This window comes from Cupressus sempervirens, chromosome 7, assembly GCF_028749045.1.
Source record: "Cupressus sempervirens isolate cs-2001-9-10 chromosome 7, ASM2874904v1, whole genome shotgun sequence".
NCBI lineage: Eukaryota > Viridiplantae > Streptophyta > Pinopsida > Cupressales > Cupressaceae > Cupressus > Cupressus sempervirens.
Window position 1 is genome coordinate 376998089 of NC_143124.1, and position 17536 is coordinate 377015624.

Genomic DNA, 17536 nt, shown 5'->3' on the forward strand with positions numbered 1-17536 from the left:
CTTATGTGTGAAATGCAAAAGTGTTTACCTCCAATGTTTTGCAATGCTCAAGAACACTACCTCATACATCAAGTTGAGGAGATTGAGTTGTGTGGACCTGTACAAGCTAGATCAATGTGGATGGTTGAGAGGCACTTGAAATTTATGAAGGGCTTGGTTTGACAAAGAGCACGTCCTGAGGGTTCTATGATAGAGGGATATATGATATACTAGACCATGGTGTACATTAGTAAATATATTCCAAAGTTTACAACAAATATCCATATAGATCGCATTTGGGATCTCAACTGTAATGACAAATTCAAAGGGGAGTACCTGACAAGAAAAGGTAGATTGAGGGTGAGAGGTAATTTAAGTTTTTTTTGTAATTTAATCACTAGTACAAAAATAGCAATATGCGACTAAAAAACCACTAAAATTTGTATATATGTGACTAAAATCAATCATGTGACTAATAGTAGTTAATATCCAGTCATTTATAATGCTACTAAATATACTACTAAACAATTTTAATCACTTATTTGATCCCTAATTTTGATCATCAATTTAGTCACATATTTATTGGTATATTTAGTAGCATATTTAATCACATATTTAGTATATTTACTCACATATTTGGTAGTGTATTTAGTAGTATTTTAATAGTATATTTGATCACATATTTAGTAGCATTTTCAATAGCATATTTAGTCATATTTTTGGTAGTGTATTCAACAACATATTTAATAGTATATGTCATCACATATTTAGTAGCATATTCAATAGCATATTTAGTCACATATTTGGTAATGTAATTGGTCATAATAGAGCACGATGGAATCGAACCACCATCCTCCTACTTGTAAAGTAGGTGCTCTTCCATTGAGCTAGCACCCTTTAAAGAATACATATAAATTATTATTTGTTTCATTTAATTCTCAATATAGCACCCAAAAAGGTTATGGACCTATATTTCTTAAAATGGGGGCAACAAGGCAACATCCAATCAAGTTGATAGTTTAAAGGCTAATAGATCTTAATCCAACTGACCTCAAAGGTGATGGCCCTGATTTGAACATGATTAGAGAAATAACATTGGAAGACAATCACATGATTTCCCAAGAGTTGCAATCCTCTTTTTGGAGGGGAAACATATCTCTTTCTTGAGGAATTAGGTATCTCTTCTTGCGATCCTATAAAGTCTCATATTGCTTTATGGAATTGCAGAAAGCCATTTACTTAATCCCATGATATCTTTTGTCCCAAAAACGATGAAACATAGGTTTCTCTGATACTCTTATTACCACCAACATTCAGCTCTAAAAGGAAGTTATTTGGTGTTTCCTTAATCATTGTTACCTCTTTGAGCTTGTCAAGACTAAATTGAATTTAAGTAGGGTTTCCCTCTCCCACCAAGACCCTTTGGTATCTATATTGATGATTATGAGAATTTTCTTAGACAAGGTACTCCTACAGATGATGGTTGGCTTCTTTATCATTTTGTGATTGTTACTTACTCTTTGTGGATAATCCATTCCTCCTATCTAATTTTTTTATAGTTTGCAAAGACAATTTGATGCATTTTTTGAGTTTCATAATCTTCACCAACCTATAACCAACCTAGATAAAACTAAAGTCATGATCATCAACACCACTAAGGATGCTCTTTCTAGGTTTGATTTATTATACTTAAGTAGGAGTTCAATTTATGGGTCTCTCTCCTACCGGCTTGCATGTCTTGCCTTTACAAGGGAGACACCAATGGTATAAGGTGGTCCTATCTCAACACGTTGGAAAAGATATGGATGGTTATAACATTTTCTTAGTTACATAGCTATATTTAGTAGGCACTTATGCTCTCCTCCAACATTAACAATCTCCAAGTCCTTTTGAAGAAGGGCTTGATAAATCTGTCTTTGTAATTTTGACATTCCTACTTCTAATATTGTTTCCTTTTTAGGGGGTAAACCCTTCTCAACATCATATTTAAACCTGATAGAAATGGTTGAAGAACCTTCAAGTAAAAAAAATTTTAGCCAAGGAGACCCATCTTTAATGCATACAAATTGCCAAAAAGGAGTAGATAACAAAAGAACTTTGACTAATGTACCTTGTGAAGCTATTGGGCAACTTCTTGTTGATCATTATCACCAGATATTTGGAACCATTCATCAAAAGTCTCAGTAGAGCTAAAAATGTTTGGGAGTAAGAAATTCAGTAATGACCAAAATTAATGGATAATGTTCTACAAGCACAAGCAAATAGACCATTCAAATAATAGTTAACACATAAAAAGGTTGCTTGTACTAGCTATAAGACTCATTCTTATTGGACCAACGTCCACAATCAATTTATATATCAACATAAAATGCCATAGGAACATAATATAAGCCTTGGAAAGATTAGAGATGCATTATACTTGAAGAGGTGTCCCAGTTATAAGAAGTCTGTAATTGGTGTTGTAGATTCTCATGGTTTTTGTAAGAAGTAAATTTTCATTCTTAATTCGATGTGCCTCATCAATAATATTGTATCGCCAACTGAATCATTGTAGTGTTGTTGTTTATTTAATTGTCATCTCAAAACTAGTGACATAAATCAAATTTCCCTAGTATCAACATATTTTCACAGATGTTTGCTTGCATAATTTAAGAAGGCCAAAAATCATCAGCAACTGATTAACAATCCTTTAAAAAGGAAATAGGTTAAAATTGGGCATTAACTTTAATAATTAGCAAGGCTATACCTTGATTCATAAAAACAAAATGAACTAGCATGTAATCACTGCCATTGACCCAAAAGCCTAAATGATATATTACCTTTCTGCTCTACCAAACATCCTTGTTGTATGACCAAAGCATCTAGTGCAAGTTTCTTATAAGCTCTCTCTATCACCTTCTCCTCTATAGTATACTGCAATTAAAAACAAGAGTAAATCTTTAAAAATGACAACAAAACTTTGAAATATTTTGTTCATCTCAAATAAAAAGGCAAACCTCTATACAAAATTGGAAGACTTGAACTTCTTTCTTTTGGCCAATCCTATGTGCACAATCTTGCGCTTGTAAATATAATTGAAGATTCATGTAACCCTAAAAAATTTAGATTCCAAATACTCTAGTAGCAATGTTCACACCTAATATAATATTCCTCATATAACAGGTGCATACCAATCACTGTCATACAAAATGACAACATCTGCAATGGCAAGGTTAATGCCCAAACCTCCTACTCTGGTAGAAAGCAAGAAAATAAATTTTTCACTACTCTCTTGGTTGAAAGAATCTATTGAAGCATCACGCTCCTTACCATTTGTATTTCCATAAATTCAGTAATATTGATATCCTCGGTACATACAATAATCCTCCAAAATTTCCAATAGCCTGGTCATCTATAGAAGACAAAAAATATTCAAGCAGGCTATTGCATAGTTAAGAATACTACTCTCAAAAAAATTCATTAAACTACAACTTACCTGAGAAAAAATGAGAACTCGAGAATCACAATCCTTTAGCTTTGGATGAAGCTTGTCTAAAAGAACCATTTTTCCTAGTAAATGGCAAAATCCAAGATGATATAATTAGCAAAAGTAACATATTAAGTGATATAAGTGTGGCAAAACGCAAGATAGTATCAAATAGAACCCACAATGATATAAGTGTGGCAAAATGCAAGATAGTATCAAATAGAACCCACAATGATATGCCAAACGTAAGATGATATAAGTGTGGCAAAACGCAAGATAGTATCAAATAGAACCCACAATGATATGCCAAACCAAAACTTACCTACATTTGTGACTAAATGGTCTCTAGTGGTATATGGTGGTCCTAACTCAGCACCTTGGAAAAGATATCGATGGTTACAACATTTTCTCAGTTGCATAGTTATATTCAGTAGGCACTTACACTCTCTTCCGGCATTAACAATCTCCAAGTCCTTTTGAAGAAGGGCTTGGCAAAACTGTTTTTGCAATTTTGAGATCCCTACTTTTAATAATGTTTCCTTTTTAGAGGGTGACCCCTTCTCAACATCAGATTTAAGCCTCTGTAATAGAAACAGTGAAAGAACCTTCAAGTGAAACAAATTTTAGCTAAGGAGACCCATGTTTAATGCATTCAAATTCTTAGCTGTGTTTTCTGGGTAGATTGTGTTACAATTTTTGCATCACAATTGTAACACAATCTACCCAGAAAACATAGCTAAGAATTCTAATGGATTGTGGAAAACTACTATCTGCATTCAAATTACCAAAAAAGAGTAGATAACAAAAGAAATTTGACTAAAGTACCTTGTGAAGTTGTTGGACAAGTTCTTGCTGATCAGTTTCACTAGATATTTGGAACCATTCATCAAAAGTCTCAGTAGAGCTAAAAAAATTTGGGAGTAAGAAATTCAGTAATGACCAAAGTTTATGGAGATTTTTTAGCAAACACAAGCTAATAGACCATTTAAATAATAGTTAACACATAACAAGGCATCTCATACTAGCTATAAGACTCATTTGTATTGGACCAACGTCCATAGAGTCAAGTTACTTGCTAGCATAAAAATGTCATAGGAACATAATATAAGTCTTTGAAACACTAGAGATGCATCATACTTTAAGAGGTGTCCCACTTATAAGAAGCCTATAGTTGGTGCTATAGATTCTCATTGTTTTTTGCAAGAAGCAAATTTTCACTCTTAATTCAATGTGCCTCATCAATAATAATATATCGCCAACTGAATCATTTAAGGGATTTTTTTCCTTTAATTGCCATCTCAAAACTAGTGAGACACACATCAAATTTCCTTGGTACCAACATATTTTCATGGATGTTTGCCTGCATAATTTAAGAAGGCTGAAAATCATCAACAACTGATTAACAATCCTTTAAAAAGGAAATAGATTGAAATTGGGCAATTATAGTCATCAGTAAATACAAACCCCTTCTTCTTGGCTTCTAAGAAGCTTCATTGCTCGCAAAATTGGATAGAATCATTGAATCTCATTCATCCAATTACCAAGGGTTGATTTGGGTGCCAAAACTGTGTATGGGCCTGATATTCCTCAAAATTCATGTGAATATCCAAGTAAAAAGATTGTTTGCAAGGTTTTTCTGAGCCCCTATAAAATAAAGAAGAAAATCAAATCTTTAATGTGTTTACATAAAGTCCTTTGTAGAAACAAACTACATTCAAATAATATAACAAGTTTAGAGAATGTCCACTACCATTTCATCTGCAAGTATTCCATTTATACCATTTTAATACAATTAGATGAGCCAATTCAATAGTCATCATTCATTTTAGATACAGAAATTAAATTTGTAGCTAAACTAGGGATGTGCAATACATCTTTAAGGGTTTTATCCCTTACATCATTGAAACCAATTTTACCTATCCTTGGCCTAAAAATTTTGTGTGCTATTATATCCAAGGAAAACTTCCCCACCATCATAGGTTAAATATGGTGAAAACCATCATAAGCTGGATGCACCTGAATCCATTAACCAAGAGTCATCATGAGTCATATTAGTAGAAATAATAAAAGCATCAATAGCTTCATCATCAGAGGATTTATCTGTAGAGGAATCATCATAATTTTTGTTTATCTATTTATTCGTTTTTGAGATACCCTCGCTTATCACAGTTCCAACACCTCAATCTACTTTACTTGGTGTTCTAAAATTTAGACCTTCACTTTGAATTGGAATGATCCTTAGAATTTTCCTTTTCACCCTTCTTTTTGTCCTTACTTTTCTCCTTACATCTACCTTGTACATATAGTACACCTTTAGACCCCTCTGAAGTTCTTCTCGTCATTTACTATGAATGTAGAGTGGTAACAAGGGCATCCAACTACAAATTATCTAAGAAAGAACCATTGATTGCAAGGAGAAGGTTGTCCCAAGATTTATGCAATGGACATAATAAGAGAATATACTTGTCCCCAATTATTACATTAATTGACTGCAACTGACTCAAAATTAGATTAAATAAATTCAAGTGTTCTGCAGTTGAGTCTCCATCATTTATTTTAAGAGAATTTAATGTTCTTTATAGAAATAACTTGTTACTGAGACTTTGAGTTTGGTAAAAAATTCCTATTCTATTGCATAATTAATATGTAGTAGGTTCATTTGAAACTTTGAATAGAGAAAAATCATATAAATAGAAATTGATAGTGTCGTGAGCCTTTTTATCTATTTTTTTCAATCATCTATCACAGTATTTGGTTTCTTTTTTCTTCTTTTTATTAACAACGGTCCATTGATCTCTTTCTTCCCAGAGATCCTCTAGCTTTTAACTTCAAAAGCTCATATCCAACAATGTTGAACTTTTCCAAGCCCAACCTAGATGAGCTAGCCATGATTGCAAATCTAAAACTAAATCTATTGCCAAGTTAGCATCCATGGAATACAGAATGAAGTTTATACCCACACCACACAAGAAGGATCTCAAAGATACTATTTCAAGATCTCTAGGATATGCTACAAAGGAAGAGACTGTTGGGCATGTTGTGCTTAAAGATAATTTGATGTAATCTAGGTGCTTAGCTAATTTTAAGATTAAAGTTGCTTTTCTTTTTGTTTTTCCTTAGCAAGATCTGCACCACTTTTGTCTTTTTCTGGCTATTGCAATAAACTATATTTTAGTGTCTTGCATCACATTTCGGTCATTGGTAGAGATAATTCTTGGCCATGTAATAGAATTAGATCTAGGCCCTCCATTTAAAAAGAGAAATATATAAAAGACCTTGGTCTCTCTTGTAGTAAACAGGAATTGGAAATTGTTGAAAAGGACTAAGATAATTAATACAGAGACACATTGTTGTTGGTGAAATTTATGTTATGTTTGAATATTAGCATGGCTTCTTGTTGCTCAAATTTATTTGAAATTTTTAAGTTCAATAGCATGAAGATTTGTTGAGATTGATGATTGATGAGTTCCAACTTCTTACTATTTGGTGCTTATTGATTGTATGTTTCATTGTATAGTTAGTTTAAATCCTTATTTATGGACTAAATTTCAATATTTAATTGTTTGTTAATTTGCATTATTAGATAGTTTTAATGAATGACTGGTGATTTAAAAATCTAAAGTAGTCCTCTGAACATTGCATCTATTTTGTCATATCTACAAGTTAATGATGTAGTGAAACAAAATCTGATTAACATTATCACCGCCATCATAGAGGCCAAGATCTTGCATGTGGGGATCCCACGGCTGCGAATTCCAATAAAATAGAGCTTTGTTAGACAACGCCAAAACATATAAGAGGCTAATCCAAGATAGAATATATGTTATATAGCCTTTTTCAAGTGCATATTTAGAAGCATATTATATGGAGAATTGAATACAAGGAAAAGTGAAAAGAGATAGAAATAAATAAAACTCCTATCTTATCACAATTTTAACTTGTACTACTACTTTATCAAAAGCATTAAGCTTTGTAACTCCAATGGATATTGAAATAATTTCTACTTTATCAAAAAACATTCAATTTATTTTATTTCTTCGAAGAGAACAAGCTAGAATAATATATATACTACCACTTTAGGAATCGTATTTCTTATTAGTTTCAATCTTTTTTCCAGGACTGTCATTAAGTTATCTACAGGGTAATGGTTCTGAAAGTGATTTACATCATTCTAAAGTATTTGAAGAATGCATAACTGAATCAATAAGATAAATCATCAAGAATATCAAATATCCACTATACTTGTAACATACCTGGTTAGTATCATTTGCAGGATTGCATCACCAATATGTGTCACCTTTCATGATATGTTCAATATTAGCATCAGGCTACAACTATTGCATTCCTAGCAAAAACAATGAAACTGATGGACTCTCCTTCCACACTCTTGATAAGATCAATGTCTGCATATTCTTCATCTCCTCGAAGAGTAACAACCAAGCAGGTACCTGCATCAATGTGGAAATGACTCTCAAAGCATTATTGACTATTTGAAACTATGTGACAAAGAAGAATCATTAGCCCTAACATATGCCTTTACAATGATACTTAGTTTTGTTTTGTAGATGATAATCAGATAAGTGTGGGTTCAAATTGCAATTATATTAGCTTTTTACATTAAAAATTTGTATTCTACATATTGAATTGTTTCTACCCAATTATACAAATTGTGAATAAATAGTGTGAGAATAGTGATTGTGCAAAAGATTTCTAGGGTGGGCCCTATAGCACCTCTATACTTTAAAATAACAAACTTAACATAATAAAATATCACAACATCCTAAATGATATAATTTACAATCATTAATAGAACTTAATATTACAATTGCCTATGGCATGATCGAATGTATTTGCACTAGCATTAGAATGGTGTTAATTTATATCGTGGTGATTTTCAATGGCATGCAAACTTATGAGGAGTTATAAATGAGTGAACCAAACATATTGTGAAGATAAAATGAATCGAAGAAGCACAACCAGATACAAAAGCTTATTAAATCACAAACTATTTGTTAACATAAGAAGGTTGACCAAAACTTATCCAAATCCAAAGACAATGGTATAAAGCAATATTCAATTCCAAGAAGGCTAATTTGAAATTTCTTTTGGGTTCAGCTATGATCGGTCCTCAAGAAAATTAACGAACCATTATAATGACCTAACATCAGCAGTCAACTTTTCTAAATTTAATGTTGATATAGATCATTTGAATGGCTGAGTAATTTAGTTTTGCCATGGAAAAATTGGAATCAGCCATGAGAGTGAATGGTCCCCATCTCCTTGGCACTAAGTGTATCAAGTGACAGTGATAAGGATGTTAAGATGCAAGAAACTAGCCAAAAGACATTAAATAGCATCAATCATCATGACAAGGACTTCCAAAGTCTAATCTGAACATTTGGGATGAATAATGATTTCGGAAGTACTCCAGATCTGCCATATTTAAAACAAATTTAATATTAAGATCAAAGGGTATTGGAGAACTGAAAAACCTTTAAAATTTTGGAAAAGAGAAAATGAAACTAGTGACTACAAATTGATAATTTTAAATAGCAGCCATAAGCCAAATCAAATTTATCCCTGGTTCAAGATATGAATTCATAATTTGTCATAGAGCTTGAGAACAGATATGAGCGAATGCACTAAAAACTTTAATTCAGATCATAAACATTAATTGTAGTAAATCTCATGTCAACACTCATGAATTATTTTGTAAATGCATGAAAAAACATTTTTTTCGTTTTCCTTTTCTTAATTAAAATTAAAAGGAAATCTACTTGAAAAAGTTGATTAATACCTTCCCTTCTATTTACAATAAGGATTTCCATTGTCCAGCTTCTTGTGCAGTTCTGGCTTTAGTTGTGCAAGTACAATTTCCTCAATACACCAAAGTAGAATCCCTAGTGAGCTAATATGTAAGATCATAATTTGATATATTAAGAAACAGAAGCCTTATTAAGAAAACAAATAATTTTCCCACCATTTAGAAATAGTGCTTAAGCAAAAGACTAGTGAGAACACACCTTTTCTAAAATGCTCATGCAACTATCATAAGGTTTAACAAGAACAAGTTGTGATATATTGACATATTTCTCCTTCAATTCGATTGGGGTACCAAACCTGGTACTAACCCCCATATATTTATCTTTGTTTACATCATTTACTTAGTTCTAAACTTTAATAAGAAATATAGTGAATGGTAATGCTGATATTAGAAATAGAAGAAAAGCAAGGGTTGTTCAGAGAGATGGAAATAATACTGCAATACCAATCAAAGCATCAAAATCCTTTCCTAATGTATGAGGGAAAATGAGAGCAACTGACAGTGGAGAGGTTTTGATGCACCTAACTCCAGCACAGTCTCCAACAACTTCACAATAATTAGTAGTTCAACAAAGAGTGTTGACTGCAACTAGGCCACCCAAAATTGCTCGTTTGGCACCTAAAGAGAGCGAAGTGTATTAGGTAAAATTGGGGATTGGGAAAGAAATTTATCAGAGAGAATTTAGGAGTAGAATTTGGAGTAGGAAAAACACCCAATCCATCATAAATTAGGCCCAACTATGCTCAGAGAGAATTTGGAGTAAGCAAAACACCCAGTCCATTATTCACTAAGCCTGGAACTGGAAAACCATCATCAAACAAGGTTTGTTTGTCACATAGTTTACACTTATGAAATTTTGATTTTATTAGAAGAATTGATGATAATTTAGGATTAGAATCATTTTAACTGGAAATTTGGCAAAACCATAGAAAGAAAGCATTGTCCGAATTTGGTGATTGGGATTCAAATGACCCTGCAGCTGGGATTGCATTCACATCAATCTTTAATGAAGCACGAAATGAAAAGAAAGAATCAACATCTGCCAATAAGACTTCCTCGCAAATGGATGCTAGTACTCCCAAAGATGAAGATTTAGACAAGCAACCAAGCAATTCACACAATAAACATGCAGTATGTTTTACTTTTGTCCTCAAATTATGTATTTTATTTCATTACTAAGCTTTTCCCTGTATCATAACATGTTGTTGCACTACTGCTTGCTCACTTCAGGCATTTAACCTTTGAGACTATATAAATTTTTGTTCTGATTGAGTTTTTAATAGTTATGATTTAACATGTGTATTCTAGGTGAAATTCGTTTCAATTATTTCAAAAAAAAATCAGCTGTAAAACTATTCATCATTGAACTAATGGCTATTCATGTTCAATTTTTACATTAAATTCATTATGTTTTGCAGATATAGACCTTTGAGGTTGAACTAATGATACAGACTCTCTTGTAAATAGCTCTATAATCTATACAATATATGCATACGAGCTTGCTTTATTTTTTTTTATCAAAACTTTGCTATTATCAAAACTTACTTCTTCTACTTGTATTCTATCTGAGAAGCTCATAACTTCACTGGTTCAATGACATGGCTATATGAAACCCATGTCAATATATGTCTTATCTTGAAATAAAATTTGATTGACATTAATTGATGGCATATGCAACAACCATTGATTATATTTAGTTAGTAGTTTAGGCAAATGTTCTGTATGCATCCTTTTTGCTACATCCTATTAATCTATGATCAGATGACTGAATAAAAAAATCATTTCATTACCCACTTATAGTCATATTGAATTGTTGCTTCTCTCCATGTCATCAGTTTTGGCCTTCCGTATGATTTATGTTATTTTTTGTCAAGTTGGGTACTTAACCTACATAAGCACGTACACTGATTATTTTCTGATTTTCAATTTAACTACTAAATGCCAAAAAATACAATCAGTGCATTTTTATCTCTAGAGGATAGACAAAATGTTAGGTGTTGGCCTCTAGTTTTTCTGTACCATTGGTTGTTATAAGCATGGATTTTTATTACTTTCTAATTTTGTTCCTTTCTTATAGTTGACATGTTACTAAAATCTGCCTGCATTGGTCTTCTTCAAATATGAACAAGTAATTTGATGCTTATAACCAAATTTACACACAAGATTTTTTCTTTAATCGCTTATTGTTAAAATCTGTAAGAAGATGATGCATCTTGCTAAAACTTTCTAACTTTGCCTGGCTGTATATCATCAGAGTTTTTTCTTCTAATAAGGAAAAAATCTAGTTAGTGTTGGTGTAAATTTTCAGCAGAAATTTGGATTAAAACACAGTTTAATTTTTTGGACCAAAAAGTCCAATGATATTTTTTTCAAAATTTTACCCAAAAAGGTAAAATATTGAGAAATTGAACTGAGATTTTCTATATGAAAACATTGTGCCCAGGCCTAGGAACAACAAATTGTAATCCTTCACAGATTTCAGCAACTATAGGCCACACTAATTTAAGTAGTGGAGAACTAGACAAATCTTTATTAAACTTTTTTTGGAGGTCATTCTTACCGTTTGGTTTTCCAAGTTATTCCTGTTTTAAATCATGTGACTTAACATTCATAGAAAACTTTACTTGGTCTTAAGTTAGATAAATCATATGATATTGCTATCAGATCTAACTATGTAGTTTTTGAGTCTAACTCATTGATCCATGTATCATGAGTAGTGATGCACACACAAATCCATCTCTCATGAGAATAAATGAAACACTTAGCACTAATTGGATCTAGGTGGTGCTTACAGAGGTGAAGCACCGGGACTTCCTCGGAGGTCACTCATCCCAATAGTACTCCAACTTGAGTGTGCTTAAATACGGAGTTTCCTCCATGGTTAAACTCACTCGGCTTGCAACCCAATTTGCAAAACCTTCACCGAGTATTGTTCCTCATGAACCATTCATTAGAAAGCCCCTTAAGCTTATCAACTGATAAGTAGGAGGTATTTTCCACAGCAAGTCAAATTGTGATAATGTTATTAGGATTTAATTGTGTAGCTTTTGAGTTAAACCCATCGACCCATGTATAATGAGTAGTGATTCGCACACAAATCCATCTCACATGGGAATAAATGGATCACTTAGTACTCATTGGATCTAGGTGATGCTCAAAGAGGTGAAGCACCAAGACTTCCCAGGAGGTCACCAATCTGAGTAGTACTCCAGCTTGAGTGCGCTTAACTATGGAGTGTCCTACATGGTTAAACCTCCTATGCTTGCAACCCCCATTTGTAAAACCTTCACCAAGTGTTGTACATCATGCACCATTCATTAGAAAGCCCCTTAAGCTCATCAATTGATAAGTAGAACATATTTTCCACACCAAGTCAAATTGTGCTAATGGGACATTTCCATAAATGAAAAAAATAAGCATGCAAGAGATCAAATAAAGTTATCTTGTGATCGTTATAAATTTCAATAATGTGAAAATCAGAAACAATAGAAAACAATCATTCTAATTAGTAAGAATGTTTGATAAAATATTCACTTTGGTAACCATTGAGAAAACTACAACATTAAAAAATATGTGGAAAATGTATATCTCACCTTGTACTATACCACAAATAGTCAGTATTATATTTTGTAGTGTTTATCTACTCCAACAAACCTACTATGGTGAGAGAGCTATTGCATTAGTGGCAACATATTCCTGGAATGATTCCCAAGCAAATCCCTTAATGGGTGTCATTTTCATTTGAGTTGTTTTGACAGCGACCTGTCATAGAGCATATGAATTTATTAGTGCCATAAATTCTGCAACTAGTATACAACCGAAGATATTAAAATACATTCTATCCATGTATAGAAGAAATATAATGCACTCTGGAAGAGAGCTTATTTTAATAAATCTATGTCACAGAGAATTAAATCTAATTCCTCATTGAAGTGCTCATGCACTTCAGATGATCTTCATTAATTTCAATTGAAGGGTGCTCAAATCTTTTATTGAGAAAAATGCTTCTTAAATTTCAAAGATTCAGCATGAATATGAACCATATATGTCATTCCGATGAGTTGTTAACAACATGTTGAACAGGTTAAATTATTTCTGTACTATTTGCTATAATATCTTTATTAAATTGCTTTTAATATAAAACAACAAATATATTTTCTTATATTGACAAGAGACATCATGACGTACCTCTCTATCTTTCATACATTTCGATAAAGTCTCAGGGTTTGTGAATGTATTTTGCTCTGACATCTTTTTCCCTCTTGCTTGAATAATATCATGAACAATCACCCGACCGTCTTCGGATGTCTTGACAAATTTTGCATCTTCGAGAGCTCTGAACTCTTCCTCTCCAACTATGTAGGCCACTTCTTCACTTGGCCAATAACAAAATAGGGACGTGATATCCAGAAATGCCTCTTTGACAGGGGTTAACAATCTGTGGTATACAAAATCAACAATTTGGTCACTAAATATCTTTCTCTTCCATGATCTCCCCTTCTCTAATATTATATCAGTATTCATATTTCTTCTATTGATGGTCAGTTGTGAACCAATAAGCAGAAGTGGAATGCCACCACAAAGCTTGAGCAGGGCATCTATGTTCCTTTCATGATTGTACTCTGAAACATTCTTCAACAAAATCTTTCTTGCCGCTTGTGATGGAAGAGGGCTAACAGGGTATTGTGGGCATCAGATATTTCATGAAACAAATATGTCTGTCTCCTAGAGATTTCTGGTAGTGAGAAGTATTCTGCTCTTGGATGAAAGGCAACTGCCTAAATCTATAGGTAGAAGTTGTTTCAGATTCACTCTGTTCAGAGCATTGTCAATGCATAGAAATATAGGCTGATTAGGATTCTTTTTGAAGAAAGACCAAATCATTCCCTGACCTTGGTGACAGTCTGTCAATTTCACATTCTTGTGGAACAATCCATTCCAGACCTCTTTTTGGAGGACTTTAAGATCATTTTCATACAATTTTGTTCCATGTGAATTATATAATGCTTGTAGTTTTGGAGGTCAATATGGGCATAAACTTTACAGCAAGTGTTGTTTTACCCATTCCTCCAAATCCATAGACAACCACTATCTGTATTGATGCATGTGCATTCAAATCTAATAGGCGGATTACTGCTTCTAGATCTCTCTCGATTCCAACTGTATCGAAGTTGTGAAAAAAAAAATATCAAAAATTATGGGGAAACTCTAAAGATATACGGAAAGTATTATTTAAATCCAAAAACATCCTACCTGCTGATTGGTATGCATAGAGTTCCTGTGACTGTGAAGTGATCTTTGTAAGTCTTTTCTCAATGTCAGTTATACCCCACTATATAAGGCCATCATACAAGCAGTCAATTTTGACTTGGTAATAATGTATTCTCTCAGCATTGACTAAAGCAGCGAGAAACCTTCACACAATTCAGATTTATTCAAAAAATAAATAAATTGATTCCAGATCAAAACATAGTTTGGTCTTGCTATCATTTATCTAATAACTCTAACTGTTTCAGCCTGTTTTTCTGTCACATAAGTCATGTTTTAACTGTAAGTCATATTGTTTTAATTTTTTTAAATGCCTTCACAACAATCTGAAATTCTTTTTACTGTAAAACTTCTTGACTACTATAATTTCTTATAGACATATGATTCTTGCAGTTCATAATGTCATTATGCATAATACATTCTTGACTAATTCCTATTGCATTAAATCTACATCTAGGGGCATCTCCAAACACTATCGTAGACTGTTATAATTCGCAATGTATTTCAAACTGGATATGATTAAAAAGTTTATGAATTTCAATTTGAATGGTAGTTAGAATTTTATTAGCTGATGTAACATTACACTATCTTTGAAGCTAAAATGTTGAACATAAATATTCTTTTTGTCTTAAGCTCTTAAACAAATATTTGCTAAAACCATTTTTGGCCCCGATTTAGACCAAGGCTTGTACCCTAAACTATATATCAGAGCAGGATGCCTTGCCTCCCAGGTATTGATAGTAGTTACTAGTGTTGGGCCAAGAAATGTCTTGTGTCTTTGTCTTGGTGTTGTTAAATAATGGCTTATAAGTCCTATCAGCTTAATTGTAGAATGTTACGAGCATCATCTGCCCGGGTAAGATTTCTAAGCTCATAATATTTCTCATGTAGCAATATTTTCTTGAACCTCATATATCAAATGCATTTAAACACAATGAAATCAAATTAGTTCAGGCTCTCTCACAACACTTGTCTTATACCCAAACAAGGTCAAGGCTGATTTCTCCCATTGTGAGTTACATTCTTCTCCGCATTGGAGGACATAATGGAAGGGCAGCCTGGAGATTCTTCAATTGAGCTAAATAACTGCCACTTTATTGACATACGTTGCATACAAAGTGGATCATGATCCATATTCTAATAAAAAAATTATCACTTTAAAAATGCTCAATCATTAGTACAATCCATTACCTACAAGGATTTTCTTTGCTCTCCCACGATACTAACTACTTTACTAAATGCTCATAGAAATTTGGGGATCAATTCTTTTGTGTCATTCAACACTTTGGAGGTTTCATTCAGCTCCATAGAAGCTGCTAGGAGTATCATACAGAATAAAGCCATAGCTAGAGGGTTTATACAAGCTATAGAGCTCTCAGAATAATTTGAAGTGAGATATTGTTGGAATAAATATTATGGTTAAAAAGAGATCCTTCAGATGTCTGGCTGTAAGCTTAAAGTTATTCAGTCATTTCTTGAGACCATTACTGAGGCAAACTTGAAGGGAGATTACATGTTCACGTCTAAGGATTAAAGAGGTTATATGTCATAGGTATATTAATTCTAAAGCCAGTTTTGCTATGAAAACACATTCTTATTTGTAATTGAAATATCTTCTGAAATAAATCTATGTATTCTTAAAGTCTGAAATAAGTGTAGCTATGTTTACATTGTTATCATCATTAAATGCAAGTACTTGTCATTTATTGGCTGCAAAATCAAATGGAAATATGAATTTATTAACCAATATCTATAATCAAACTTTTACATCTACACTTGTGAACCGGGTTTTATAAAAGTTGTAAAACTCTCAGTATAATTGGAAGTGAGATATCGTGGAAGAAATATCATGGTCAACAATAGATCCTTTAGACATCTGGATGCAACCTGAAAGTTATTCAGTCATTTATAGAAATCATTACAATGAGGAAAAATTGAAGGGAGATAACATGCTCACATGTAGGGATTAAGGAGGCTATATCTCATAGGTATATGAATGTTGAAGCCAGACCTGACATGACATTCGATTCTTATCTGTAATTGAAATAGTTTCTAAAATAAATCTATGTATTCTTTAAGTTAGAGAGAACTCAAGCTCGTGTGAGTTAGTTTTCCATATGCTTCAGAATGTTTAAATGGGTTACAGTCATTCTCATGTAGGAACAATCTATCAAATAACAGGATTCACAATAATGTAAAACTAGCACTATTATGCAATAATTTTAGCATTTAGAGGCATTAAATTGTTTTTAAATAGAAAAAATGAATGAACTTTTATTTTTTTGGGAGTTATTTCTTGTTTTCATGGTTTCCTGCACTAGATTAATTAGAAGAATCCACCCATTTAAACATTAGTCCCCACCATAAGAGGGCGGGGACTAACAAAGATACAAAAGCATTAAGGAAGATACCATAGAAATCATCGAAGAATCATAGAATAAAACATTCTCTCCTCTAAATGCATTTTGAGTATCAAAAATACTTAAGGAGCACACATTACATTGAGATTCATAGAATTGAAGAATATACAAGGAATGAATATTTCTTAAGCAGAACGGTATTGAACAATGACTCACAATTTGAGTGTAAGAATATGCATGTTTAAATAAAACTAAATAGTAGTAAACTAAAAGATAACACATCAAGCATTACAAAAATAAAGACAAAGAAAGGTATTCAAAAATGAAGACTCTTGATAAGATAAGAGTGATACAATAGTAAGTATTCGGAGATATGGCAATAAAAAGTAGAAAACAAAAAGAAATTTTAAAAAAATTGTAGAAAAAGATTAATAAAGTAAGAGACCACTGACAAAAATCCACAACAAACAAGCAGAAGGAATTCTAGTAAGAATTGAAACAAGCGAAAAATAAATAAGGCAAAAAAAAAGAAATGTTAAACAACAAACAAGAGACGAAGCATTATAAGTAACAGTGACTATGAATCTCAAAAACAGACGCAGTGAACAAAGGAGCAATGAAGATGAGAAAAAAATAGAT

The 17536-nt window shown here is 32.5% G+C and overlaps 1 pseudogene; it reads right to left on the reverse strand.

Moving 5' to 3' along the window:
- Nucleotides 1–2760: 2760 nt before the first annotated feature.
- On the reverse strand, nucleotides 2761–14810 carry LOC149547025 (putative chromatin-remodeling complex ATPase chain; annotated as a pseudogene).
- Nucleotides 14811–17536: the final 2726 nt, after the last annotated feature.